Source organism: Haemorhous mexicanus, chromosome 16, assembly GCF_027477595.1.
Source record: "Haemorhous mexicanus isolate bHaeMex1 chromosome 16, bHaeMex1.pri, whole genome shotgun sequence".
Taxonomy (NCBI): Eukaryota; Metazoa; Chordata; class Aves; order Passeriformes; family Fringillidae; genus Haemorhous; species Haemorhous mexicanus.
The window spans coordinates 9,208,588-9,234,501 of record NC_082356.1 but is presented as its reverse complement, the minus strand read 5'-3'; the positions used below and the strand labels follow the sequence as shown (position 1 = coordinate 9,234,501).

At 55.8% G+C, this 25,914-nt stretch overlaps 1 pseudogene; it reads left to right on the top strand.

The window, feature by feature from the left end:
- LOC132334709 (zinc finger protein 850-like) overlaps nucleotides 1-25,914 on the top strand; it is an 800,740-nt pseudogene that overhangs the window by 727,354 nt on the left and 47,472 nt on the right.

Here is a 25,914-nt window from a genome sequence, read left to right as displayed (position 1 = left end):
TTCTTCTTAAGTGGTTTGTTCTGTTGTACCCCCATGTTCTCCCCGAGTTGGTTTACCCCTGGGTTTCACCCTCCCTCAAAGCTGTCCCTCATGCCATTCCTTGCCCCTTGTTCCAGCTCTTTCCCTGCCTTTCAAGGCAACCCACCCCCTTTTGTTCCCCAGCCTTCTTTGCCAATTTGACCTCGAGCCATTCCCTGTCTGCAACACTCCTTTGGAATTCCCCTATTCCTGGAGGTCCCATTGGCCCTTGTGAGCCATCCTCTCCACCCTCCTACCCCAAGTGGCCCCAGATGTACACTTGATGTAATCCCCTCCCTGCTCCCCTGAGGATTCCCTCTTGGTTTGCTGTTTGTATCCCCCCCCCCCATTTGTGTCTGTACAAAAGCCGTTTCACAGGAGTGCCCAGGGCTCTTTTGCCTCTGATCCCCTTGCTTGGAATAAACCCTTCCTTGTGGAACTTCAAGACAGGGAGCCTCCTCCTTTCTTCTCTGCCTGCTCCCTGTCGTGGCTTGTCTCTTGCACCATAGAGCAAGTGGCTCTGAGGGTTCTGCCTCTGGTAAGTGCCCACCCTGAGGCAGTTCCCCACTCCTGGCATGGGGCCAGAGTTCTGAGAGCCAGCCCGGGCTCTGGGTCCTACGGCAGCCATGAAGTGCCCAGCACCTGCTGGGCCACACTTTGCCCTCAGCTTGCTGCTGTAAAGCTGAACTCATTTTGTTCAAGTCAGATTTCCTCTGCATGGATGTCATTGTAGTCAGATGAGAAATTGGACCCCTAATTTGAATTCAGTGTTTCAAAGAGCTTTAGTCTAATGTCTGAATGTAGCTGACCTATGCCCTGATAGCAAGGTGTGTTTAACAAATCTGGTATTGCCAGAAGGCTTTTGTTCCTCTGAGACTGTGCTCTACACATGGGGCTGCAGAAGAATGAAGGCCAAATCCTCATCAAGAACTGGAGGATATCACAGGTGGGTAATGAGCTTTTGTAAGGAAGAATTTCCTGTTCTTCTCTTCCACCAGGTGACCCTGTGTTCCAACACGGTGATGGAGTTCCGCCGGAGGATGCTGGTGGACCTGGAGGGCATTGGCAAGGGAGTGACAAAACTGTTCATCACAGCCAGGTACCAGCCCTTGCCTGGCCTCCCCCAGGCACTGCCTTGCACAGGCTTTGCTGGCTGCAGCTGCCAAGGAGAAGTGCTGCTTAATGGCCTCATGTTGTGCCAGCTGGACATGAGAACAGCAGGGCTTGGGCAGCAGCCTGTGGTGAAAAGCAGCCCTGCTCACAGCCCAGCACGGTCCTGGGCCCTCTTCTAAAGGGACCAGGAATGGTATCATTTCTTGGCCTGGGTTTTGGTGCTTGAGGTGGAACAAATTTCCCGAGGGCCTCCTCTCCTTCTTGCTGCAAGAGGTGGAGTTGTGCTGGTTGTGACCAGCGTGCATTGGTTTGGGCCACAGCAAGCAGCCTGCTGAGAGTCAGGCTCTGCTTCTGTTCATGAGGGCACCTGGCAGGGGGGAAGTGGCTCCCAGCAAGAGTGGCGAGGGCAAGGTCTTAGGAGGGGAAAGCAGCCCTGGATGTGGCAGCTCAGTCCAGTTTTTCTCCTTCCCTCTCCTTCCCATTTTGAGCTTTAATATTCTCAGAGTTGAGACTAAAGGCCGTTGTTGCTGCAGCAGAATTCCATCCTGCAGTGCTGCTGTGGGTGCCAGTTGAATGCCCAGAGGGATGCAGCTCCCTGGTGCTGTTCCCTGTCCCAGGCAGAGCCATCCAGTCAGTGCCTGGGCTGCCATTCTGTAAAGCAGGTGGAGCTGGGGCCATTCAGTGCCTGGAGCTGTGCAGGGAAGGAGGGAGGGAGCTGCAGGGCCTGGGAGGGGGTGATCAGCCACTCTGGAGGGCAGCTGGTGTCTCGTGCCCTCCAGGGCTGGGGCAAAGAGCTGAGTTCTCAGGCAGGGCAACAGCACCATGGCAGAGAAGGGAGTCATTTTTCCTGAGACACTGGAGCTGTGTGTTCCTTGAGCCTTAGTGAGCCCTGATCCTTGTTGGGAAGGCTCCCCCAGAGCTCGTGGATCACTGGGACTGTGACAGGAGTCCTTGCAAGGCTTCTTGGGCAAAGGAGGGGCTGAGGCAGCTGTGGCACAAAGTGCTCTGCCTGGGGCACTTGGCAGCCTCTGGGTGCTGCCTCAGGGTTTGCCCCTCCTTGACAGGACCTGTTTGAGTGGGAAGAGGCAGAAGGCAATTTATCCCTGTAGGGCTGTTAAATGTCCATTTGACAGTGACCAATGTGTTCTGCTCCATTGCACAATCTTTGGGGGTAAACGTTCTCCATTCTCTCAGTATCTCTGATTCCCCTGGGGTCATCTCTTTGCCCAGATGTCTCGTTCCTGAGCTCCAAGTGTCCCCCTATGTGCTCCAGTACGATGAGTGCCACCTGAAGGTGCCCTATGAGAAGAAGCTCGTCATCAGGAATCCCAGCCACCTCCCTGGCTGCTACGGGCTTATTCCCCAGGTTTGGCATCACATCCACCTCCTCCTGTCAAATATTATTGAGGAGATTATTAGGGGAAAAAAAGGGTTTAGATAAGACTTTGCTGCTTTCTATTCAGTCTTAAAGATCGTCTGAGAACAGGATCCTACCCGAATGTAAACTTGAGGAGGCAGTGTAAGCTGCTGAGGGAACAGTTGATGTTCTAGTCTTCAGGGTGTTTTCTTGTGGGAGATCTTAGAGGGTTGTGAAAAGCTGCTGCATCCAGAGACACCAGTGCCTGTGCTGGCAGCCTCCTTGCAGGATCCCCTGCGAATGTTAAGCCTCCAATTCTTGCATCTTGTTTGTTCCTTTTACCTTTGTCCTGGGGAGTTTTAAACGTGTGTGTAAGTTGCTGTTGCGGTGGATGTTAAGGAGTCTAAAGTTTCTTGAGAGGTGCCTCTGAAGCTGCATTTCATTCTGTCCCTTCCAGAAACGCAAGGAGGACTCTGCTGTGTTCTACTGCAGCCCCCAGCCCTGTGGGATTGTCCAGCCCCAGAGCACAGCAGAGATCCCAGTTGTGGTGGAGGTGCAGGCGCTGGGCGAGCATCGCACCAACGTTCTCATCGGCGTGTTCGGGGATGAGAGAAACCCCCTGGTGAGGGCAAGGGGAGCTGTGTGCCTGTGGGCAACTGCTCCTGGCAGGGGCACAGGGACAGGGATTCTTCTGGGGAAAACAGGCACAGGCTGCTGTGGAGAAGGACAGGAGGGATGGGTGGCACAAACAGTTCGTGCCTTAGAGGTGGGAATCTCAGTGTCTGACACAGAATGGAGTTGGGCTAAGCTGGGATCCAGGGTCATTTTAGTTCATTGTTCTTTAAAATGCTGTTCACTTTGGAAACATCTGGTTTAAATGCCATCTCTCTGAGCACAAAAGAGGAGGTCAGAAGACTTCTAAGAACCTTGAGCTTTCTATAAAAGAAAGGAAAGCTGGCATTTGAAGTGTGGATGCAAAGATTGAAACTTATCTTAAGACATATGGAAATGGTGATGCCAAATTCCCTGGATGGCAGCAAACATCTGAACCTGGGCCATTGTGGCACTGCCTGTAAATCAGTGAACAGGAAGGACAGGCAGTGCAGGCTGTGCCAGGGAGCCTGAAGTTTGACAAAACAGTTGCTTTCAACTCTCAGGCTGCTTCCCTTAAAGAGGAGGGTTTCTGCCCACCAGAAGAACCAGTTGTTTAACTGTCAGCATGGTCTTAACTAGAGATTTCTGGCAAATCTTTTACCTTTGGGCCAATAATTTGTACTTTGAAAGGTTCTCTTACCTTAATCCTTTTCAATTTGGAGGTGAACATGTAATTTTCTTTTTCCCCAAAAGCCCAGCATTTCAGCTGGAGAGTGCTAGGTGTCCCTAAAGAAATAACGTGAGCAGGGTTGAGCTGTTGAAGGTTTTTTAGGTTTCCCTGTTGTAGTTTGGTTTGGGTTTTTTTAAAAATCTTTCTTGCTTGCTTCCTGGCACAGAGAGCACAATTACGGAGCTCAGGACGGCTGGCAGAAACCTCCCCAAGCCCAAGGGTGACAGAGCTTGGCAGGATCCCAGCACCACAGCCTGTGTATGGATGGATGGGGAATGTCACCTGAGTCACCTGGGAGTGCTGGAAAATGTCAACCAAGGCCCCAGCAGTGTCAGGGGAACATTCCTGATAAATCCCTGGTGGAGCTGCAGAGTTTCTGGCCTTGGGCACTGGGGGGGGGCTGTGCTGGCTGGGCACTGGCTGGGTCTGCCCCTGGGTCTGCCTCAGATCTCCCCTTTTTGCTTGCCTTCTCTGTCCTTTCCTCTCCCACTGTGCTTTTGGCATCCCCACAAGGTGTTCATGCCTGTCCTCTGGAGCTGCTCAGTGCAAGCAGTTGCAGCTGCTGCAGCAGCTCAGTGTCATCCCTGGGCTGCCTTTAGAGCAGAGCTGCTCCAGCCTGGATTGGGAAGGGCTGGATCAAACCATTTCTCAGTTCAAGGTGCCAGCACCCAGCCAGGGGCTGCATCCTGACCAGGAGCTGCTGGTGCAGGTGTCCCTCCCTCCCACTGCAGGTCCCTGTTCATAGTTCTCTTATTTTCCAGAGATGAGCTTCACCCACCTAAGTTCAAGCCCCAACCACCCAAGGAGAAGAGAACCGGCTTGGACTCCTCAGCATCTCGATGGCGGAACTTCAAGATCAGAAGGGAGGAGCCAGTCCCAGCCCTGAGAGGAGTGCAGGATCTTGCCCAGTCTTCAGGAGCAGAGGTAGATTTTCTTGTCCACCCAGTGCTTGTGTTGCCTCCCCAGCCTGCCAGCACCAAGTCATGCTCGTGCTGACCTCCCTTTTTGCTGCCCTGCTGTCCTGTGCCCTGGCAGTGGGCTGGGCAGCAGGGCCAGTGGCTGGACATGGGGTGAGTGGGAGGGAGAAAGAGGAGAGTTTTCCTTGGAGAAGCTGACTCAGATCCTACAGGCCTGTGCTGAGTGTGGGATGTTTTGCCTTGTTTCCTTCCCAATGTAAGATGAGACTTTTATCTGCATCATCATGCTCAGAGCTCCAGCTTCCTTCCCAGAGCAAGCTGGGATGAGTCCTGATCTCCATGGAGCCTCTTCCCAAGCCAGCCAGACTCCCTGTGTGCAGGGCTCTGCTTTCACCCCAGAGCTGCTGTTGCACTGCTGACCCTGAAGCTCTCTTACAAAGGGAGACTTTGCAGAGTGGCTGTCTCTTCTCCCAGCACAGAAAATGGCTTGTTTTTCAGGTGCCAGCACAAACTCCTGAAAACCCTCCCCTCCCACGGGGCTTGGAGGGATTCAGGTGCTCCCTGGACGTAGCGCACACTCCCCTGGAAGGCAAGAGGGAATCTGTCTCACTTGCCCATTGTCAGTGTGGCCAGCAGGGCTGGAGCTCCCAGTGCCACTGGGGGCCCTCAGCATTGGCCACAGAGGGGCCTCCCTTCCCTCCAGGCCCAGCACAAAGTGCTGCTGAAGCAGCTGCTTGTTGGAGAGGCCGTGCAGGACATGTTGTGGGGCTGCCCAAGGACGCTGTGCAGCACCTGTGGAGGGCACTGCTCCCCCTGGAACTCCTCAGGTGGTCCATAGGAAATTTTTGCTGGAGCTTTTGCTGTAGCACCTTGAGAAAGCAGCATTTAAATCAGAGAGAGAGGGGAAGAGCCTCAGGAGTCAGATGAGCTGGGCTGGACTCCTTCCCTCAGCTGCAAGAGCTTTCACTCTGAGTCTTCTCCTTCTCTAAAAGCAGGAAGTTTTTAAACTTTTTCAAGGCAAGTTGTGCATCAGAGAGAATTTCTACTGCCAGGAGACATCCCAGTTCCCTTTCATGTAATGTACTAATTAATGCATTGACCCATGAGCATGGGAGAAGATTTTCCCCATGGTCCCTGCCCTGGTCAGTGGCATGGATGCAGGATGAGGTGAGGGTGATTCTGGCAGTGTTTGGAGAATAGGCCCCTCCAGGTCCAGCTGCACTTTGCTCCAAGATGCTCTTCTGCATCCATTTCCATGCTCAACACCTCAATCTCTCCTGTCTTCCATGCAGGCTTTCAGTATCCTGCCACTCTCAGGTGTGCTGCAGCCAGGACAGAGCCAGCAGGTCTCCTCCACCTTCTCTGGCCACCTCAGCAGCACCTCCAATGTCACCGAGCTGTGCCACGTGGAGGGAGGCCCCACCTGTGAGGTGCTGGTGACCGGGGAGGCCTCAGGTGTCAGCTCCTCCCTGAGCCCCCGGGAGATCAGCTGTGGCTCTCAGGCACCTCTCAGGGACAGGTGAGTGAGCCTTGCATGGGTTACTGCTCTGCCATGGGTTCTTGTCCCTGCAGGGCTTCCCTGCTCCAAGGACTCTGAGCTCAGAGGTGCTGCATAGCAAAGGCCAGAAGCAGCACAGGGATGGCCACTCTGAGCTCCCTGGCTCCCAAGAGAGGAAGGACCTTCTTCTGTTGAGACAGAACATCATCTGCTCTATAGGAGTGCTGAGCCCTCCTGGCTTAGCTGCTGCCTGCAGGGAGCTGGGCTCTGGGCTTGCCTTGGCACTGCCTCTGGAGGTGTCTTGAAGTCCATGGTGTTGAGTGGCATCTTCTTCATCATCTCCCTTCTTCACCAAAGCAGTGGGATTGTGGGATGGGCAGGCATGGGGCACAGACCAAACCTTGCTTTGGGTCCTGCTCCTGCCCCAGATGAAGTCCTTGCAATGCTGATCTGCCAGGTTCTCCTTGTGGTGGGACAGCACCCAGAAAAGCTCATGTCCTTGAGGCTCCCCTTCAGCTGCAGCAGTAGGCAAGCACAGGAGAAGCTCAGCTCCAGCAAGGCAGCCCAGCTCAGGACACACAGGCCAAGTGTGGAGCTGGGAGTGGAGGCTGCTCAAAGCAAGCCTGTGCCTCAGGACTTCTTCAGGCCAGGCTGAAGTTGGTTTCATGGGGAGGAGATGGATGAGGCTGCTTCCAATGGTTTCCGTGGCAGCCAGCCCTGGTTTGCTTGGTCACAGCTGGGTTCCAGCAGGAAATCTGGCTGCCAAGAGCCTGTCTGGCAGGAGAGGAATTCCTGCAGCCTTTGCTTTCTGACTGACAGGATTGTTCTCATTAAGGAGCAGGCTAGGAATCCTTAAAACCAAAGATCAGGGACAGAGTCTCTCTAACTAATTAAAGTCAGACAGTGGTGTGTTTATTAACACCGGCGGGCGGCACCAGAGCCGTCCCTAAAAGGCGTGACCGCGCTGCCCAAGGTTCTTTGCCCTCTCTTTATTTCCCAAGATCTTACATACAATACATCTGCACAGCCCCAGCCCCTCCCATCCCTGCTCTGTATTCAAATGAGGTCATTGGTCCTTCACACCTGTGCAATTCTTCTCTTGAATTGGGTCGGTGGTCTGAAATTGGTCAGTGGTTTTAAGGGATGAAGTCAGGAATGTCTTCATCAGGTCTCTGTGACCCTCTGGCATGATCCAAGGTCCCCTGCTTAGTGATTGATTGACATCAAGTCCAGGTGCTAACCCATTGTTCTACTGGTTTCAATTTGTTCTTGGAACAGTTCACTTACTCCCCTTCCTTCTAGAAAGAAGCTCCTAATGGTAAACAATAGAACAATCAGCTCCAGCTTAAGCATCTCATAATCATTAACCTATGGTCTGCCTATCTACCTTACATCCTGATCCATGGGAATTGCTTCTAACCCTCAGCTGAAATCTTAACCCTTTAAAATCATGCTTCAGCTGTGCCCAGGGAGAAGGGGCTGAATGAGCTGAGTAAGAATGGTAGGAGAGAGAAGCAGATGTGAGCAATCTGTGCTCTGCTCTAACCTGGGGAGCCAAGAGACAAAGGGCGTTTTCAGCACCAGCACAGAGAGCTGGTGGATCAGCCTTTGGCACTGGGCTGGAGGGCTCTGGCTGAGCCTTAAGAGGGAGCTTGCACAGACAAGAGCTGATGATGGCAAAGCTCAGGTTTGGCTGGTCCTGGAGGTCCCCTTCCACCAGTGCCCTCACTTGGGATGTTCCCAGCCTCTGTGGGTTGAGGAGAATTCACGGAAATGGCCTCAGGGTGAAGGAGTGAAGTGCAGGGCCAGCCAGGACTGGTGAGCCCAAGTTTCTGGTGGGACTCTCAGCCATGTTTTCTGTTTTGTCTGCAGAAGGGAACTGAAGCAGCCCGCTCAAAAGCTTCAGGAGGAGGCCAAAACCTTAGAGGAAGAAAAGAGGCAGGAGGAAGAGAGGTGGAAGAAGGGAAAGAAGGGAGTTTGTGTGGGGAAGCAGCCTCCAAAAGCAGAGAAGGGGAAAAGCAAACCACCAGAGATGAAGGAAACCAAAATCCCAAAAAAAGAAACAAAATCCCCTGAGAAGAAGGAAAAGAAAGGCCCAGAGAAGAAAGAAACCAACGCCCCAGAGAAGAAGGTCACCAAAGCCCCACAGAAGGGGAAAGCCAAAGTCCAAAAGAAGGGGGGGAACTGAAATCCCAGAAAAACCACATGGGATGGAGAAGGACTCCTAATTTTTTTATTCACACAACTAATTATACTCAGTTTATTAGACATCTTGTTTAATTTTAGCTAGTTAACAAATTTCTTAGCAGTTTTTCTATTATTGTTTAATAAATAGATTTTAGTTGTGCATCAAATCTCTCTACTGTATTGTTTTTCTGTTCTCTTCACTGATTCTCATGGCACAAATCCCTTGTTCTTGCAGGTGCATTTGTTTCTCACCCTCAGAATAGATTGTTCACAAAGTCTCATTCTCAAAATCGCTTCACATGGGAACTTGTAACTGCTTAGCTGCACTCAGAGGAGATGACAGGCCAGCTGTTAATAGAGCAGAGCAAGGCCTGATTTCATAGGGCCTTTCTTTTATCATTATTCTACCTGTCTATGGCATCTCCCCCTTTTTGTTCATTTAAAAAAGGCTCCTGTGTTCTGATGTTGAAACTGCTCACTCTTGTGAGGGTATTATCTCTTCAAGGTTATCACTGGTTATCTATTAGATATGGGATAAGGTAGATAAAAGAGCAATTACAATCAACAAAACTCACCAAATTCTATCAAGTCATTGACACAGGGTTTTGCAGCATGAGAAAACAGAAGAATAATGTCCAATGTCTCTTGGGGAAATGGAAAGAAATGACCATTGTTTCCAATTAGTTGAGAAGTGTGAGAAAGTCCATTAGCTGGAAATGTTGATCTTTGCCATCCCTGAATGTCCTCCTGGGAGCTGGAACAGGGAATAACTGGAGAAGGTCAGTAGGAGCACTGTACCATGAGGGTGCCATGAGGCTTTTGTTGGCAAAGTGCCTCTGTCAGTTTCCAGACCCAGCCATGTCTTGGCAGTCCTCCTCCTGCTCCTGCTCTGGCCACAGAGGCTGCAAGGTGATGAGGTTATTTCTCTTTGCCCTGGGCCTCATTTTTTCAGAGCTGATCAGTGTCTGATGGAATGAACAGGTGACAGCTTTGAGCTGCTGATGATAAAACACAGGCACATCTTCTCCTGAAGGTAATGAATCAATTGGGCTTCACTGTGGTGCACTCAGTTGGGATTTAGATGTGGTGAGCTTTTTTCCCAAATTTCTCATGTAAATACTGCATCATTCAGAATGATTAGTTGTCCAAATTTCTCATGTACAATTTGCATTATCTGAACGTTCTTAAGGTGTTATTTCCTCTTCTTTTTGGTTTTTTAAGAATGAGATGCATGTCTTTTGTTATGAGTGTGAAGCAACATCATAGTAAATTAATACATGCAGTGGACAAGAAACTTACAGCAATTAGAAATAATTTGGACACAACAATCAGGAATATTTCAAATAGCAGACAAAACTAACAGCATAGGTGGATTTAGGTAAATAGCAATCTCTGAAATAATGTACCATCATCCCAGAGTCTGCAAACAGCTGACAAACCTCCATTCAGGGGGGACTTGGATCATTATTTCCAGACAATAATTCCCAAGCTCCCTTTAAAAATAGTTCAACAGTCATGTCTAGAGGGTCAGATTGCCATGTCCAAGCAACTCAAATCTCATTTTGATGCAGAAAACATCTGGCTCTGATGGCAAATTCCCGTCCAGGCAGAGCTGAGGCCTGGCCACCACCCAAGCTCTAAGTGGGAGAGAATTCCCTAAAGGTAATTTAAAACAAGGCTCTTGAGAATGGCACTTAGGAGTGAAGGTCTGGGGGTGACAGACTAATGAACCATCCAATAGCTGTCTCCTCCAAAATTCCCCCAGCACAGAGATGCTTTAAACCCAGCAAACTGTTGGAGTGGTTCTGTAATAATAATTGGGGCTGCATCTGATTCCTTGGAGGAGATGTCACAACGCCATCAGTTTAGAGGAGGCTTCCCACAGAGCTGAGAGATCATTTCTTGGAACTCTGAAAAATCCTTGAAAATGCTGAGATAGCCCTGGGTCAAACCATGGAGGATTTTGGTGGGATTTGGGGCAGATTGTTTGGTGTGTGTCCAGAGTGACTTTGGGCAGATTTGGGGCCTGCTTGGGGCAGGTTTGGGGCAGGTTTGTTGCTGATGTTGGGGTTTTTCTCCCGTTTGCCCAGCTGTGGGCAAAGCCCCGAAGCACATCCTGTTCCTGCCCCAGCTCCTGAGGAGCCCAAGGAGCTGATGCTCTCCATGCTCTGCTCCCAGGGAGATCTGTTTGGTGGGTATTCTGGTGTTATTTGGGATTTATTTTGGGGTTTTTTTGGGGGGATTTTTCTTGGGGTATTCCAGCGTGATTTGGGATTTATTTATGGATATTTTTTTTTGTGTGATTTATTTTGGGATTTTTTGGGACTGTTCCGGCGTTATTTGGGATTTTTTGGGGATTTTTTTTTGGGGTGTTCTGGCACTTTTTCGGATTTATTTTGGGATTTTTTTGGGCTGTTCCAGCATTATTTGGGATTTGTTTTGGCTTTTTTGGGGGATTTTTTTTGGGATGTTCTGGGGCTTTCTGGGATTTATTTTGGGATTTTTTGGGGGATTTTTTCTGAGGTGTTCCAGCATTATTTGGGATTCATTTTGGGATTTCTTTGGGGCTTTTCCGGCACTTTTTGGGATTTATTTTGGGAATTCTTTGGGGCTGTTCCTGCGCTTTTTGGCATGTTCTGGGGATGGCGGCAGCTGCGGGGGAGGCACTGGGGGGTCCCAAACCCTTTGGGGTTCCTGGCTGGGCTCAGCTCTGGGGTTACTTGAAATGAAGTTTTGGGGCGGATCAAGGAGCGGTAGAATTTTTTCCCACATCTCAAGGCAATAGGATTAATTAAATAATGAATTAATGAACCTTAATTAAACTGTAGATACTCCTAGGACAGGAAATCGATGCCGATAATTTTATTTTGTATCATTTTCCCTTTCTCTCTGTGTTGTTTTTTCCCCTTTCCTCTCTTTTCCCCCAATGTTTCAATAAATTTATTTTTTAAGATTCCTAAAAATTGCAAGTTTGGATCCTCCCCTCCGGTTTTTTTTTTTTTTGTTTTTTTTTTTTGTTTGTTTGTTTTTTTTGGTTTTTTTTTTGTTGTTGTTGTTCTGTTGTTGTTTATTTTTAATTTCTATTTTATTCTGAGTTGGGCTGTGTTATTATTCCCGATACCTTTAAAGTATTGTGGGTGTTTTAATAAATTTTATATTTATTTTTTGCACTCAACACCAGGCTCGGCTGCAATTCCTGTGGGATTGGGGTTTTGGGATGGGGGTTTTTGGGGTTGGGGGGGGGTCTGGGAGTGGGAATTTGGGACAGGATTGGGGTTTTTGTGGTTGGGGTTTTTGGAGTTCGGGCTTTTAGGATTGGGGGTCTGGTAGTGGGAATTTGAGGCAGGATTGGGGTTTTTGGGATAGGGGTTTGTAAGGTTTGTGGGGATGGGGTTTTTGGGACTGGGGGTCTGGATGGAGTTCTGGGTATGGGAACTGGGGGTCCTTTGTGGGGGGAGATCAGGATGGGGGCTCCATCTATGAGATGAGAGGGGGGATGGGATCCTTTTGGGATCCTTTTGGGGGTCGGGATGGGACCCTGAATATGGGAATGGAGTGGGGGGAGGATGGGACTTCTGTGGGGTCAGGAGGGGACCCTTGGGGGGGACCCTTTGGGGGGCGTCGGGGGGCGGGGGGGAGGGGGGGGGGGGGGGGGGGGCCTCTCCTGGTCCTCCGAACCACCAGGGGGCGCTCGTGGGGTGCAGCGCTGGCCACGCCCCTTTTGTCACCGGCGTGCTCTGATTGGCTGAGCCGGAGGTGACCCCGGCGTGCCCCCGGGACGGCGGCGGCGGGGCTGAGCCGGGGCCCGGTGAGTGTCCGTCAGTCCCCTGTCCCTCTGTCCTTGTCCTCGTCTCCCTCCCCCTGCTCGTGCTGCCCTCCCGGCCCGTTTCCCCCTTTGTCCCCCCGGTGCCGGTAACCGCGGCCCGCGCTCCCTCCCGGTGTCCGTCCCCGGGCCCCGTTCCCCACCGTCTCCCGGTGTTCCCCCGTTCCTTGTACCGCTCCCGGTGCTGCCGCTCCTCACAATGTCCCCCTGGCACAGGTAACCCCCCCGCCCCTCCGCAGGCCCCGTTCCCACCGCCCGATCCTCCGGTGATGGCAGCTCCCGTTCCCACCCCTCCTTCTCCCGGTTCGCCCGCATCTCCCGGGGTTCCGCAGCTTCTTGTGCCCCCCTCCGGTGCCGGCAGCTTCTATTTCCCTTTCCCCTCCCCTCCGCTCCCGGGGCTGTTTTTAGGGGTCCCCCCGGGGCTCTCAGGGCCGTTTCCCCCCAGCTGTTCCTGCGCTGCCGCTCCTGGCGGGGAGTCGCGCCTGGCGCGGCTGCTGCGGGAGAAATTCCCGCGGGCTTCGGCCATCAAGGTGGTGGGCATCTCAGGTAGGGACCCGCTCCTGCTGGGCCTAAACCCGCTCTTGGTTACCCCAAACCCAGTTTTTTTTAAACCCAGTCAGTCTCCATCCCCCCCAGGCTGCGGGGACCCCCAGACAGGGCAGGAGTGTGAGGGTGCTCAAGCCTTGACTTGAACTGACTTTAATTGATTTTAATTGACGTTAATTGGTGTTAATTGTCCCGGGTTCCCAGGAGGCTGCGGTGACATGTATGAGATCCACATGGAGTCGGAGTTGTTCCGGGAGAAGCGCCCGGTGCAGCAGCACAGGATGGTGACCCAGGTGTGGGGAAGGGGGAGAGGGAATGGGAGAGAACAGGGGAGAGAGGATGAAGAGAGGGAAAGGGAACAGCTGGAATTGGGGAGAGGGAATGGGGAGAGGGGATGGGAAAGAGGGAACGGGGGAGAGGGAATGGGAGAGGGAGCAGAGGAGAGGGAATGGGTGTGAGGGAATGGGAGAGAGGGGCTGAGGGTGCAGCAGCCCTGGCTGTGGGGCTGTGGCTGCCGGCTGAGGCTGCTCCAAGGCCAGAGCCGGCCCTGAACCGCGCTTGCCCCGCAGACGCTGAGCGAGGAGATCACGCACATGCCCGGCCTGCGCATCTTCACCTCGGCCCCCAAGGGCTGAGCCTGCCCCGAGCTCCAGGAGGGGCCCAGGGCTGCACTCCTGGGCGTGAACCCCACCCCGTGCTGTGTGCTCAGTCCTGGGGATGGTTGTTGTTATTATTATTATTAGCCTTGGAGCCCAAAAGGGCCCTTGAAGGAGGGTTTTGGAGCCCATGTTCTCAGAAGGGTCCTTGCAGAGGGCTTTATTCCCCAGCGGGAAGGGCTGAGGGGAGTGGAGAGACCTGAGGGAAAGGACTGAGGGGAGCATACAGGGCTGAGGGAACGGGAAGGAATAAGGGAGAGGACTGAGGGAGCGGGGAGGGCTGAGGGGAGCAGGAGATTGAGGGAACGGACTGAGGGAGCAGGGAGGGCTGAGGGGAGCAGGAGATTGAGGGAGCGGGGAGGGCTGAGGGGAGCGCGGCCAGGCCGAGCCGGGCTGCTCTGAGGGAGCCCCACCCACGCCGCCAAGTCTCGCGAGAGCTGCGGGAAATGGCGGGAATTTTGTGAAGGGGCGTGGCCCTGTATTGGGCGTTGCTGCACTGCCACGCCCACTCGGGGGCGGGGCAAGAAATGAGCGCGGGAACCCCAAAAGTGGGAGTGGGACCCCAAAAAAATGAGCCCAGGCAGACCAGAAGTGGGGCTGAGACCCCCAGGGACCCCTCCCCATGGGCCTGGGAGCCCTAAAAGTGGGGCTGGCTTAGGGTTAACCCCGACCTCAAACCCAGCCCCAACTGCAGCCCCTTCCTAAACCCACAGCCCTAAACCAAACCCCACCTTTAAGCCTGACCTTACATTCAGCCCCCAATTTTTATTATTATTAGCCATTAAACAAAATCCATAATAAATGTCACATTTTTATATAAGGAATAGTAATTAATATAAATAGTATATATCATGTATATAAAGTTAATATAAATTATAAATACTATAAAAATAATAAATGATATAATAAATTGTAATAAATAATCAGTCCACGCCTGGTTTGTGCTGTCAGATTTTACTGAATTTTATTTATTTCAGAGCCTGGGGGCACTCGAGAGGTCTCCATCCATGTCACACTGGGGGCACTGAGAGGGACTGGGGGGGGCCTGTGCCTCTAAATCCACAGAACAATTAAATAATTAAATAATTAATCACTTGGAAAGCCCCTGGGTGTGACAAGGATGGAATCTCTGGCTGCCCTGTGCTCCCAAGCCCAGGGGTTTGGGATTTGTTTGCATTTTTATCTCAAGTGCTACTTGGGAGAGCAAATAGCAGCTAAATAAGTAGCTAAAGTATCAGCCAAACTAACAGTCAGCCAGATAAACAGCCAAATAATCAATCAGCCAAAATATAAATCAAATTATCAGCCAAATTACGAGCTGTTAGAATTCATTTCTGCCCATTTTTCTTTGCCTGGTGCCCCCAGACGCTCCAGGTCCATCCCCTCTGCCTCTGGGGGGTCGGAGGGGGCCCGGGGGGTTCCCCTCCCTAAATTCACTTTTCATTTCTGTCCCCTCCCTTAAGTAGGGGGGGGTCCAATGGTCCCCCAGTTCAGGGGTGGGGACCCCCAGCAGCCCCCAGGTGTGACAAGGATGGGCACAGCCCCGGGGTGGGGGCTGGGGCTTTGTGATTTGTTCGTGTTTTCACCTCAAGTGACTCCTTGGGGGCGTCAATATCAGCCAAAACTTCCCACAACTTGTAAAATTTGATTTTTGTAAAATTGGATTTTTTTTTCCATGCGTTGTAAAATTGATTTTTGTAAATTCTAGTTTGGTTTTTTTTTTCCCCATCTGTTGTAAAATTTGATTTCTGTAAATTCTGGTTTCCATTGCCCAGAGCCTGGGGGATGCTCAGGGGCTCTCTCTGGGCCCAGGGCTGCCTGGAGGGGCTCTGGGGATGCTGCCCTGCCCCTCTCACCCCGCAGGATGCTCGGGGGGGTCTCCACCCTTCTCACCCTTGAAGGACACCGGGGGGGGGGGGTCTCCATCCTCCGCCATTTACAGGGGGTGGGGGTCTCTGGCTGTCTTTTTTGGGGTCTCTATTTCTACATTTAGGGGCACTGGGGGTCTCAGCCCTCCTCACCTCCCTCAGGTGGGACAGGCTTGTCTCTGGCTCCGGTCTCAGTCCTCTCCCGTTGAGGAGAGCCCGGTGGGCTTGGTCCTCCCCCATGATGGAGGGCCCGGTGGTCCCGGTTCTCCTCTGTTAAAGAAGGGCCCGGTTGGTCTTGGTTGTCCCCCGTTTAGGAGGGCCTGGTTCGGGGTTCAGCTCCACCCTGGTCCCGTGCGGGGATGAACGGGGGGGTCAGATCATCTCCGTCCTTCCCCATTACCGGGAGGGGCCGGCTCGTCTCAGTTTGTGTTTAATTTAATGGGGGGGGGAAGGGGGGTGGGGGTCTCCGCAGCCCCGCTGCTCCCCAGTTCCCGGGACTGTCTGTGCCCACTGTGGAGATAAGAGGGAGTCAGGTTATATCCAGCCGCTTCCCGTTACCGGGAGGGGGCTGGATCCTCTCCGTTTGTGCTTACCGTGATGTGATGTGGGCGGGGGGTGGTCTCTGGAGCGGAGTGTCCGGTGGGGTCCCCGCACCCTTATCGCTCCTCCGCTGTTGGGGGATGGGGTGGGTGTCAGATCATTTCCGTCCTCCTTCCCTTACCGGGAGGGAGTCGGATCCTCTCCGCTCGTGTTTACCGTAATGTGTGCGGAGGTGGTCTCTGGAGCGGAGTGCCCGGTGGGGTCTCCGGACCCTTGCTGCTCCTCCGCTGTGGGGGGCCGGGACCGTCTTCACCTGAGCACGGGGGTGAGTCAGATCATCTCCGTCCTCCTTCCCGTTACCGGGAGGGGGCGGATCGGCTCCGTTCGTGCTTACCGTAATGTGCGCGGGGGCGGTCTGTGGACCAGTGTTCATCGCTGTGGTTCCCCGACGTCCAACGCTGCGATCCTCCAGTGTCCGGCCGCCCCAGTGTCCACCGCTGCGATCCTCTGGTGTCCGGCCGCTCCGGTCCGGGGGCTCTGGCCGTTCCAGTGTCCACCGCTGGGATCCTCCAGGCTCCGGCCACTGCAGTGTCCACCGCTGGGATCCTCCGCTGTCCGCCTGCCCTGCTCCGGGGGTCTCCACCCACTCCGGTCCGCCGCCGATCCTGATCCCGAAGTCAGCCCCTGCTCCCGCCACCCGCTTTATATACCCAGCCTGAGCCACGCCCCCGCACAGGACAGCCAATGGGAATTGAGAAAACAGCATGGGGGCGGAGCAACCAACAGTCCGCATTGTGAGCAAACAGAGGGGAGGCGTGACCAAAATGCAGACGAGCGATCTGATTGGTCAAGAGGCGGAGGGTTCCAAAGGGGCGTGGCCCAGGGGCAGGGGTGAGGGCGGGGTGGGGGCGGGGCCACGCTAAATTCGGGATTTTGGGAGCATTTCCTGCTTGTTAATAAAAGATATTGGTATTTTTTCGCTTTCAGATCTTCATTTCTTCCCGATGGAAAGTGGAATTATTGGAAACTGGAATTGGTTTATTGGAAATTGGGATAACCGGAATCCTAAAGGAGGATTTCAGGACATTAAATTCAATTTTTAAATTTCTCTGACACCTGAATGAGGACAGATTCCATTAATTCCATAAAATTCCAATAAATTCTTTACTTCTTTTTTCTACATGTTGCGTCCCTGCTTGTTAATAAAAGACTGTTATTTTTTCACTTTCATCTCTTCATTTCTTCCCAGTGGAAATTGGAATTGGGAAATTGGGATTATTGGAAGTTGGAATTGGATCCTTGGAAATGGGGATTATTGGAATCCTAGCGGAGGGTAACTCACGCCATTAAGTCCAATTTTCATTTCAATTTTCTCTGACACCAGGACGAGGACAGACTCCATAAATTCCATGACGTCACAGCACCAGGAATGACGAAACCGAGGCTCTATTGTGACACGGCAGGCGTTCCACACCTGGTGGCACCCAGGGCAGAGTCGTGACAACGGAACCTCATGGGACTGAGGGGTCCCAGCCCCATGGGAAGGGTCTCTGGGGGTCCCAGCCCCATTTTGGGGGAGCTTGGGTTTATGAGGAGGAGTCTCTGGGGGTCCCTCTCCCATTTCTGGTGGTCCCAGGCCCACAGGGAGGGGTCTTTGGGGGTCCCAGCCCCATTTCTGGGGTGCCCAGGTTTATGGGGAGGGGTCTATGAGTGTCCCATGCCCACAGGGAGGGGTCTCTGGGGATCCCAAGCCCATTTTTGGGGTGGTTGGGTTTATGGGGTGGGGGTCTTTGGTGGTTGCTACCCCATTTCTGGTGGTCCCAGGCCCACGGGGAGGGGTCTCTGAGGGTCCCAGCCCCACTCTTGGGGGTCCAAGCCCCACTTCTGGGGGCGCTGTGTGATTTGTGCGAGTGGCGAGTGATGCATGGAGCTATCAAAGAACAGCCACAGCACGTAATGTGATTTTTGCCAATTTTATTTTGTCCCTTACCTTTGGCAGGCTGGGGTGGTGGCCAGACCCCTCCGGTTTGGGGGGCCCGGCGTGGTCCCTCGGTGCCCCGGGTTGTCGGTCCTTACCTTTGCTGAGCCGGGGTTGCTGTCTGACCCCCCCCAGTTTGGGGGGGCTGCCGTGTTCTCCATCCCCTTACCTTGGGCAGGCCGGGGCGGTGGCCGAGCCCCCGATCTGGGAGCCCGGCGTGGTCCCTCGGTGCCCCGGCGGTTCTCGGCCCTTACCTTTGCTGAGCCGGGGGTGGTGCCGCTGCTGGTGCCGCTCCCGTTCGGAGGGGCTGGTACCGAGAAGGCGGCAGTGAGAAGAGGCGCAAGGACGGCGAGAGCGGCGCATCGGTGGGTCCCCGTCCCTCCCAGCCTCCCCCCAACGACCACCCCGTGCTGGGGCTCCGGGCTGGCAACGCCGAGGGTCCAGCCAGTGCCAAAGCTCCAGGGCTGCTGGTTCTGCGGGCTCGGCCGGTGCTGCGGCTCTGGTGTTGGCAGCTCCGCTCTCCTCTGCCTCCTCTGCTTCCTCTGCTCCGCTGCCTCCGCTGGACCTGAACTGAGCGCACAGCACCTGCTCCTGCTTTATATAGGCAGGTTTAGCTCCGCCCCCCTTGCCCGCAGCCCATGGGAGCAGAGTGCAAACAATGGGGGGCGGGGAATAGAGCAGGACAGAGCAATGTGATTGGCTAAGAGGGTCCCGGGAGGGGCGGGGCCTGGGTGCACTGGGCCTGGTCACCAGGAGCCTTCACATTGCCTTGGGGCAGGGCCAGGCCAGGGCATCTCGGCCCTCCTGGCCCCGGGGGATGCTCCGGCCGGTGCCCTCCTTCCCCAGGGTCCGGCGCGGAGTGGGCATGGCTGCCAGTGTCCGTTGTCGTTGTCCTGGGGGATGATCCGGCCAGTGTCTGTCCCTTCTCCTTCCCTGAGCTGGGCCCCACGGTCAGGGCACCCGGCTGGCTCTCTCCTTCCACATCCCACCGTGATCCAGGACCAGGCACAGAGGAGCCCGTGCTGCTCCCACCTCCCTCGCAGCCACACTCCCCAGGGGTGTCCCCGTCCTGCCCAGGGGACTGGGGCTGGCACTCGGGTGGGGGCTGATGACGCCGTTGGGATTAAGGCAGGAATTGGGGCTGAGTTTGGGAGCTGGAGCTGAACCTAGGCTGGAGTTAGGGCTGAATTTGGGATCAGGGCTGGGGTTAGAGCGTCCATGCCCTCCCCGAGCCACCAGAGACAGGGACGATGCTTTGGTGCTGATTGGACACGGCTTTGTTCAGGAGGGAACATCCATGGGCAGCTCCCCCAGCGTTCCGGATGGGACAATCCCCTCCTGGCTGCAGAATGCACCGAGGACATCCAGAGCAGCTCGGGAGGGGGGTTCAGAGCCAGGAAATCGGGGAGCCGGGCAGCTCCTCCTCAGCGCTCCGTCAGGGGAGGCTTCGTGCCCGGCTGCTCCTTGGCCGGCAGGAGCTGGCGTGGGTCAGCCACCTTCACCTTGAGGGTGCCCTGCAGGGGGACACGGGGCAGTCAGGGCATGTTCAGGGGTGCCAGCGGGGTATTTGTGGGGCAGTGCTGACCGGGAAGAAGGAATGGAGCAGCAGGAGCAGCAGGAGTGCCACCAGCCCCAGGCCGAGCCACAGCAGGTAGCGCCAGCGGACGCCGTGGTGGACAAGGCTCAGTGGAGATGTCAGCCACAGGAACGAGGACTTGGGGTGCCTGCGGGGACACCGGGCTCAGCCACCGCCTGTCCCCGGCCCACCAGCCCCTCCTGGCTCGCCCCGGGCTCACCTGGGCTCAGGCAGGGTCGGGTGCTTTTTGGGCTCCTCCCGGCCCTTCCCCACCGGCCGCTCCTCGGCCTCCTGCGCCAACAGCAGCTCCAGGCTGAGCTCCAGCTTCCCCTGCGGGGCAGTTGGATCTGTCCCTGCTGTCCCCCAGCCCCGTGTGGGTGTCCCCAATCCGTTCCCAACCTACCAAGAGCCGCTGGCCACCGTCCTTGTGCACGGTGCAGGGCCACCAGCCCCGCGCCCTCCTTCTGCGGAACAGGTTCAGGGGCGAGCGCTGCCGCGCCAGGGCATGGCACCAGCACCGGGAGAGCCAGGCCAGGGGGAGCCAGAGCCAGGAGAAGCGGGCCAGGGAGAGCCAGGCCCGGGAAAGCTGGGCCCAGAAGAACCGGGGCAGGGAGAGCCAGGCCCAGGAGAACCAGGGCAGGTCCTGCAGTGTGGCCCGGCACAGGCGGGCGCTGCAGGCCGGGTGGGGCAGCTGCGTCAGCTCCAGCTCCAGGATCCCTGCAGGACAGGGCAGGGGACAGCTCTGTCACTGGGGGGAGCTCCTTGTCACCTGGGGGAGCTCCTTATCACCAATGGGTGCTCCCTGTCCCCACTGGCTGTCCCCTGTCCCCTGCGGTGTCCCCCCGGTGGTGACACGGGCTCTCACCCAGCAGATCGTCCGCCTTGAACTTGTCATTGTCCCACACCTGCAGGATGAGCTTGGGCAGCACCTTCAGCAGCATCTCGTCCAAACTCCACACGTGCTCCTGCCCGAGGACACGGCAAGGTCGCACGTGTCCCTGGGCTGTGTCCCCACTCTGTCCCCACTCTGTCCCCTCTCTGGCTGTCTCTGACCTTGCGGCGGATGGCACAGAGCTTCTCGGCCGCCAGGAACTCGAAGGGGAACACGAAGCGCCAGTTGAAGGCACCGCGGCCGTGCAGGGAGCGATAGTGGATGTCAGTGTGCTGCTGCTGCTCGGAGAGCCCATCCAGCCACCTGCAGGGACACCGCTGTCACCTCTGTGCCACCCCCCAGGGGACACTGCTGTCACCACTGTGCCCACATGGATGGGGACACCCTGGGGTGACAGGGACCCTGGGGATGGCTGATAGGGACCCTCTGGTGACAAAGGACCTGCAAGGGGCTCTGGAGTGAGCAGGACAGAAGCTGGGGGGTGACAGGGGACACGATGGGGACACACCCGGACACGTAGATGTCACTCATGCGCTGGCCCAGCAGGTTGATGTCCCCAGGATCCATGTCCCGCACGTTCCACACCACGCAGTGCAGCTCGTACCTCAGGAGGGGACAGGGACGGGGCACCTTCCACCCGGGGTGGCCCTGTCCCCACGGGGGGTGGCCCTGTCCCCACAGGGGTGTCCTGTCCCTCACTCACCCCTTCGCCTTGTGGGGGTCGATGTTCACAGGGGGCCTAGGGGGGCCAAGGCTGGTGGGGAAAATGTCCACCCACATCTGCACCTTGCCCTGGGGACAGCAGGACAGGGTGGCACCAGCCCCATGTCCCCGGGTGTCCCCCAGTGTCCCCTCTCTATCCCCACGGCCCCAGGCTCCTCATCACTGCGGGGTTCCTTTGTCCCCCCAGCACCTGTCCTTGTCACCCCCTGGCCCCATCACCCACTCCTGGGGTCCCTGGCATCCACCCCAGCGTCGCTGTCCCTGCGATGTTCCCATCCCCACGTTCTCTGTCACCCCAATGTCCCCATCACCCCTCCCCGCCAGGTGTCGCTGTCACCCCCAGCCTGGTGTCGCTGTCCCCGGCGTCGCTGTCACCTGCTCCAGGCCGGGCTGGGCGCGGCTCTGCAGCCCGCGGGTCTCCAAGTGCTCCGGGACGAGCTCGCACAGGTTCAGCACGTGCAGGGCCAGGCGCTCCCGGGGGGCCCGGCGTGTCGCGGCGGGGGGTGGCCCCGCTCTGTGACACCGATCCACCTGTCACCCACCCGACAGCCACCTCACAGACCCCCCCCAACACCCCCAAATTACCCCAGACACCCCAGACCCACCCAGATACCCCAAACCCCCCCCCGATCCCTGGAAAACACCCCAGACCCCCCCCAAACCCCCCCAAACCCCCACCAGACCCACCCCACATGCTCCCAAACCCCACCAGATCCCCCCAAAACCCCCCACACCCCCCCAAGCTCCCCCAGTCCCTCCCCTCACCCAAGTGGCGCAGCTCGAAGCGCTGCCCGCTCAGGCTCAGGGCGGTGCCCCCGCGGCTGAAGCGGGGCCCGGGCAGCCCCCGGGTGCCCGCCAGGAGCTCCAGGGCCCGGCTGGGGCACAGCTGGTCCCGCCAGCACGCGGGGCCCGCACTGGGGACAGGGCAGTGGCACCTCTGCTGGGAGTTACCCCTGTGCCCGCCCCTGGCCCTCTGTGCCATCTTCCTGTGCCCCCCAAACCCTCCTGTGCCCTCCAAACCTTCCTGTGCCCCCCATCCTGCCCCTCCTCGTGTCCCAATTCCCCCTCTGTGCCCGCTCCGTGCAATCCTCCTGTGCCCACCATGTCCCCTCCTGGCCCCCCTCCCAGCCCCCCGTGTCCCCTCCCTGTCCCTCAGGACAGGGAATGGTTCAGCTGGTGGCACAGGGAGTGGGACAGGTGAGGACACAGGGACATGGCAGGACAGGGAGTGGGACAGGTGGTGGCACAGGGAATGGCACAGGGATCTGGTGGCACAACAGCACTGGGAATGGTGACCTGGTGAGCGCCCCCAGTGCCCCCTGGAGGTGACAGTGACACGGGCCACCCGCCCCGGGGGTGACAGTGCCGCACCTGCCAAAGACGGGCTACAGGGTGTTGGGCACGTACTGGTCCCGCTGTCCCAGCGTCTTCTTGCCCAGCGCCACCCGCACGTAGCGATCGCTCTGGGGCACAGAGGGGACACCGCGGTGACACGGCTGCTCCGCCCCGCCCCGCCCGGCCCCGCGGGCGTCCCCGCTGTCCTCACCAGCCCGGTGACATCGCGGGGGGACAGGTCGAAGGCTCGCACGACGTAGACGCGCAGCAGGCACGGCTGCGGCTGGCGGGGCGGCAGGCGCTGGAAGCAGCGCGGCGCGGGGGCGGCTCCGCCCTCCTGGGGCACGGGGTAGATGCGGAACAGCCCCTGAGAGACCCTCGGTGCCCTCCGGGGGTCCCGCCCCGCGGCCACGGCGTCCCACGGGGAGGGGGGCTTCACCCACCTTGAAGCTGCCCACGGGCTCGGGGGCACGGCCGGGTTTGGAGAGGGGGAAGGTCTGGCAGAAATCCTGCAGCCCCTCGAACTCGGGCACCGCCTCCAGCTCGCAGCCGTAGATCTGCGGGGCAGGGCTGGCCTTGGATCAGACCCGGGGCTGCTCCCCACCGCGGGCCCGGCCCTTTCTTCATCCTTGTCCCATTCCCTCCTCATCCTCATCCTTGTCCCCTCCCCACCTTCATCCCTATCCCTGTCCTCACCCACTCCCTTTATCCTCCCTGTCCCTGTCCCCAGCCCTGTCCTGTCCCTGTCTCTGTCCCCATCCCTGTTGCCAGCTGTCCCTGTCCCAGTGCAGGTCCCAGGCTCTGGCTCACATTCAGTCTGTCCTCGTTGGTTCCCCACGGGAATTTGGGGTCCTTGTCCTCCATGGACACATAGAATTTGCTCCACCAGTCCTCCTCCATGTCCTCATTCTGATGAAATTTCTGGCAAAAGACTAAGGGAAGAATCCTGTGCCTTGCCCCCAGCAGGCACTGATCCCCCGAGCCCCAGCAGAGAGCTGCAGCAGGGCTGGCATCAGCCCCGGGGCAGATGCAGGAGCACGTGCACTGCTCTGGCTCTGGGGCTGCTGGGGCCTTGTCTTTCCTCCCCTCCCTCCAAAGTCTCACGTCCAGCCCATAAACATTGCTGGCCCAAGGCTTCTCCACCAGCCAGCAGTGATGTTCTCCCCAGAGGCAATGGGAACAGCTCAGCCCATCATTGCAGCCAGAGGTCCATCATGAGCACAACCTGAAGCAAGTTCATCAGCTGTCACTGCTGACATGAACAAAGCTCAGCTTGCCAGATGTTCCCTTTGTTTTTGTGTGTGATGCATTCATCACCAAAGTCCCCAGAAGACACTTTGAAGTGACAGATTGACCAGCAGCAAAGCACCAAGGCCAGGAACTTTTATTTGCTCAGTGGGGCTGTAGAAGAGCACAAAGCCCAGCAGCTGCTGGGCAGAAGCACTTTTCCCCTGGGCTGTCCCTGAGCACCAAAGCACAGAGTCTTGTGTTTGTCAGGCAAGAGCTCTTTACCTGGTGACCAATCCTGATTGCTCCTGTTGAATCCAAAGCATGCACAAACACAGCTGCATAATTATTTCCAGCACATTGCACAGAGTTTGTCTGCTGGGCCAAGCAAGCAGTTACCAGCCTGCATGACAACCCAGAGTCCCAGACTGCATTGCTGGTAAATACACAGAAACCTCCTGTTCTGCTTCCTTGATGTGCTCCTGCTGATGGTGCTTCATTGAGCTGGGATTGGACCCTTCAGACTGTAAATGGCATCCTCCTTTTGGGTCTTGTTTCCAGGTCACTGTATTGCTCTAATCTGCATTTTCACTCTTTCAGAATTTTAATTGCTCCTTTTCTTAGAGCAGCTCTCATTGAAATGCTAATGAAATGTGTCCTTTTTGGGCTAAATCAGAATGTTTTCAATGGAAAAGAAACCGAAGAACCACACAGCAAATTCAACAGTAACTATTCCTTGGTCTTCAAGAACTGCTCATTCAGCTCAAAACTGTGACACTTTCTTCTGTGCCCTGTGGTTTGCTCCGTTCCTTGTGCTTCCATCAGGCAGTGAGCTGAGCAAAGACTCCCCTTTGCTTTGTTCCAGGGGAAGAAATTATCCACACAAAGCTCCACGGAGAAGCTGTGGATGTCAACGTTGGGCTGAGCACAAGTTCCGTGGAGCTTGACAAGACTTTCATCTCCATGTCAAGCCACAGAACTGTGTTCATTGAGAACAGGAGTAACATCACAGCCCACTTCCAGTGGAAGGCTTTTCCTAGTGAGGAAGAAGAGAATGAAGAGAAGAGGAGGTTGGTTTGAAAGATGCATTTCAGTGAGATCCATGGCCCAAGAGTGAAACTAACGTTTGGCCTCAGGGGGGTGTTGGTGCTTTTGAAGGGTTAAGGCCAAGCAAACCATCCCTGGCACTGGGGTGTGTGTCCCTGGCCTTCAGGAGCTCAGCACTCAGCATTCCAGTTCCATTGATACTCCAGCCAGGGATGGCATTTTGGGAAGGAAAGGTTGATTGCAATGACTGGATTTCCACAGGTTCTCACTGGGCTCTAGTCTCTCTAATCTTCTTCCTACATGACCTGGCAACATCCCTAAACATTTCCTGAATTGCCAGCCCCTCTTTCCAAAGGTGATACACCCTCTTCTTTCCCTTAGTTCCTTCAAAAGCATGGTCCAGGAGAAGATGGCAAAGGTGCCAGAAGACCCCATGCTGTTCTCCCATGACATTTTTTCCATCGAGCCAATGGTAAGTGATAGCTGAGAACCTCATTTTCCTCCTCCTCCTCCTCTTCCACTTGCTCCTCCCAAGCACCCTGCCCCCATCCCCCTTACCCTGGCTGCAGTCACTGGGCAGATCCTCAGCTGGCCCCATGTGGTGGGAGGGAGGACATGGAGTTTCTGGAGTGGCTGCAGAGCTCCCTGCTCAAAGCATTTGTGCCCTGCAGGCTCAAGGCAGGGCTGGGAACCTGACAAAGCCGAGCTCTGCTGCCAGGCTCGAGCTGCTCAAGGCACTGTGTGTGTGTCCCTGCAGTGTCACAGGGAGCAGTTATTGCAGGCAGGGGCTCCCCCAACACGTGGGGTTCAGCAGAGGCTGTTGGAGCACTGCCAGCTCACACACTGACCTGCAGCTTGCCATGGTTCCCTGGCAAAAGGAGGTCAAATTCAGCCCAAGGGTAATGCCAGAAATGCCAATCCCCTCCTGTAAGCATGCCTTGCACTATTTCTGAGTCTGCCTTCCAGTGTCATCTGTGAGCCTGGACACCAGGGTGCAAGGCTGAAATGGGCCTTTGGAGTTCTCCTGCACACAGGGACACAAAACCTTTTCCTTTTCTGGTGATGCAAGCAAACTGCCACGTGCTACCATCAAGCAGAGCCCTGATTCTGAGTGCTGGCATTGTGAGAGATGATGTGTGCCTGGTGTGTGCACAGTGCAAAATCCCTTCTCATCTTGGAGTAAAGCCCAGAATAATCCCAACCTCTGCTTTCTTTCCAAACACCTTAACTAATATTTGCATTTCAAGGAATGGAATCATGTTCTCTTCTTGGTCACTCCTATGGCCCAT